A 3,308-nucleotide genomic window follows, 5' to 3' on the forward strand; every position below is an offset into this window, starting at 1 on the left:
GTGTTTTTTTTGTTGTGTTTGTGGGAGAGGGTGAGCATGTCCCCCTACTCTTTCACCATCTTGCCTCCATCTCTCATTTCTCCATTCACTAGAAACAGTGAATCTTGACAACCATTTAACATCTCCAACTGACCAATGTCAATTTGCCACTCAGCATGTATCACTTCCAAGAGAGAGAATGAAAATATACATATTCTAATAATAGATTACATATATAAATACATATTTAAATAATTTATGCATGTAAAGAATTTACATATAATAATATATAAATCTATATACACATCTATTGGCATAAATAATTACATAAGTCCATATACTTCAATCTGTGTATCACTCAAGTATACTCTCGTAAATAATTTTCAAGTGATTAAAGACTAAAGCATGTAATTGCCCATGGCCTGGGATATAGTATTAGTTCCTTTGTTGTATATATTTAGAATGAATTATGTAGGAAATTGATGTGTGAAGTCAGATATTGACATAGTGTTTTCTTGTCATACTCTAATTCGTTAACTTTAACGGAAAGAAAGATTAAGTGTAAAATTCTAATCTAGCACTTCAGCTTTAAGGATCTGACATTTTATTAAGAGTGAAATCATAATTATTGTACCTATGGAAATGTCTGGTTTTTATCCTTGAAAATCTAAAGATGAGGTGTTTTATTTAAGTTTATATAAGATAGCTAAATGAATGAGATGTGTTAGTTCATTCAAATGTTATTAAAATTTACATTTTAATAAGTTTTGTCAGGAGACCCTTTTTTCAAAAAAAAAATTCATTTTTTCTTTTTCGGTACACACCTGCATCATATGGAAGTTCCCAGGCTAGGGGTCAAATCACAGCTGAAGCTCTGGGCTGGCTTACATAAACCCCAGCAACTGCAGCTCAGAATCTGAGCCACATCTGCAACATATGCCTCAGATTACAACAACTCCAGATCCTTAACCCGCTGAACAAGGCCAGTGAACAACCCACATCTTAGGGATACTATGTTTGGTTCTTAACCAGCTGAACCACAATTAGGAACTTTTCAGGAGACTCATTTAATTTGATTTTCTTCATTTCTAAATGGACATTCCTTACAGCGGAATTTGGCACAGCATGTAAATCAAATATATTTTAATTAAAAAAAAGAAAAAAAATAAACTGACATTGCCTTCAAATCAAATTGTGTACAGTATATGTCTTTCGTGTTTCTTTCTTTCCCTCCTTCCTTCTCCTTCTTTCCTCCTTCCTTCCTTTCTTTCCTTCATATTTTCCTCCCTTTCTTAAAAATAAAATATCTTAAAGTTACCAATAGATCATGAGTATAAAACTTCTCCAATAATATTAACTTTCTTCCATTAACCATAAAAAATTGAAAACTTCAGGTAGTCTTAAGGCTTTCCTTGTGCTCAAAGATGTTTATTTAAATCTTTATAATATATAGTAGAAATTAGATATTCTTTGTATCAAGTGAAAAAATACTTTGACTTTTTCCTCTAAGTACTAGTGTGAATAAATGTATTATCTATAGTAATTTATGTGATGATATTTATCACATATTAATCGAGTTTTAATTAGTGTTATTTCATCTCAAATTATTGACTACTTCCTATCATAATCACTAAATATTTTAACAATACCTAAATATTTCTAGTCCAATCTGCTTATCTTTTACCTGAGGATTTCTTCTAAATCCTGTGTTATAGCAGATAGTTCTTACCTTGAAACAATTTTGACAAATATTTCCTGTATCTTCCTTATACAGATGTCTTTATATTCATGTTGTTTATTTATTCATTTGAAATTTATTTTATGAAAATTATAAAGTTAGGTCCACATTTCTTTCTTCAAAATAATTATGCACTTTTAAAATAATGCATCACCAAAATAATAAATGATTTATATCACAAAAAATGCAAATTATATGGTTGATATCTAGCGTAGCTTGTGCTATAGTGACTCAGTCATTTACTCTTATGGTTGGAGTCCAAAGCTCAGAAAACAAAAATACTACCTCTAAGTACAGTAAGCATAAGTATAATTTTTTATTAATGTATCAAATTTAAAATAATTTGAAAGAGAAATGCAAACAGGCAAACTGAAAACAAAACATATTAACACAAAACAAATTCTGTAATCTTAATTTAATTTTGGTGATGAAATTCTGTCAAATAATGCTCACTACTGAGGCCACCAAAAATGTTTCTCCAGCCACTTTCTCAAAGCCCCCTTAACTTCTTTATTGTTCACACTATATATAAGGGGGTTCAACATAGGTGTGAAAATTGTATAAAAAACAGAGACCACATTGTCATAGGCCACTGAATGGTAGGATTTGGGCCACATGTAGATAAACATGATGGTGCCAAAGAAGAGCCCCACCACAGCCAGGTGGGAGGAACAGGTGGAAAAGGCTTTTTTCCTGGCAGCAGTGGACTGCATGCGAAGCACAGCAGTCAGGATGAGACTGTAGGAGGCCAAAATGAGAGACAGTGGGATCAAGAGCATCAAAATGCAACAGACATACATGAAAAACTCAAAAATCGTAGTGTCTGAATAGGCAAGGCGCATGAGTGACAGTGCCTCACAAAAGAAGTGGTTGATTTTCCAAGAGTGGCAGTAAGGGAAGCTCAGGGTGGCAGCAGCCTGCATCAACCCATCTACTCCTCCCAAAACCCAGAAGCCTGCTGTCATGTGCAAGCAGAGCTTCTGATTCATGAGGATTGGGTATCGCAGGGGGTGACAGATAGCCACATAGCAATCATAGGCCATGGCTACTAAGAGGAAGAACTTGCCCCCTCCCAGAGTGAGAAACAGGAAGATCTCCAGCCGGAGAAATGGACCTGGTGTTCATCAGGTAGTTGACTGCCATTTTGGGGATAATAGTGAGGACCAGCATCATGTCCATGAGGGAGAGCTGGCTAAGCAGGAAGTCTATGGGTGTGCACAGGCGGGGATCCACGTGAATGAGCAAGATCATGAAGACATTGCCCATCAGGGAGTTGAGAAAGGTCATGAGCACTATGGAAAAGAGGAACAGATGGGTCTGTGTGTGGTTAATGAGCCCTAGAAGAATGAATTCCTGTGGTGTCATTTGCATTTTCCATAGCTCCAGTTATTCCTGGAAGAAAGCAGATGATTAGGACATGAGATCTGCTGAAAAGGAAGCTTGGGCATTTCCTTAAGAAAACTTGTTCAAATGCTGTTGGAAAAAATGGGACTTGGAGGAATAATTATGACTTTAATCTTTCAATTCACAACATGATTTTTGCCCTAGCATCCTATCACCCATGACTTTGTAATTATGCATTAATTTTGAT

General features: G+C 35.1%; 1 pseudogene; it reads right to left on the minus strand.

Annotated features, from left to right (window-relative positions):
* Window positions 2,170-3,088, minus strand: LOC110259602 (annotated as a pseudogene).

The sequence above is a fragment of the Sus scrofa genome, chromosome 2 (assembly GCF_000003025.6).
Source record: "Sus scrofa isolate TJ Tabasco breed Duroc chromosome 2, Sscrofa11.1, whole genome shotgun sequence".
NCBI lineage: Eukaryota > Metazoa > Chordata > Mammalia > Artiodactyla > Suidae > Sus > Sus scrofa.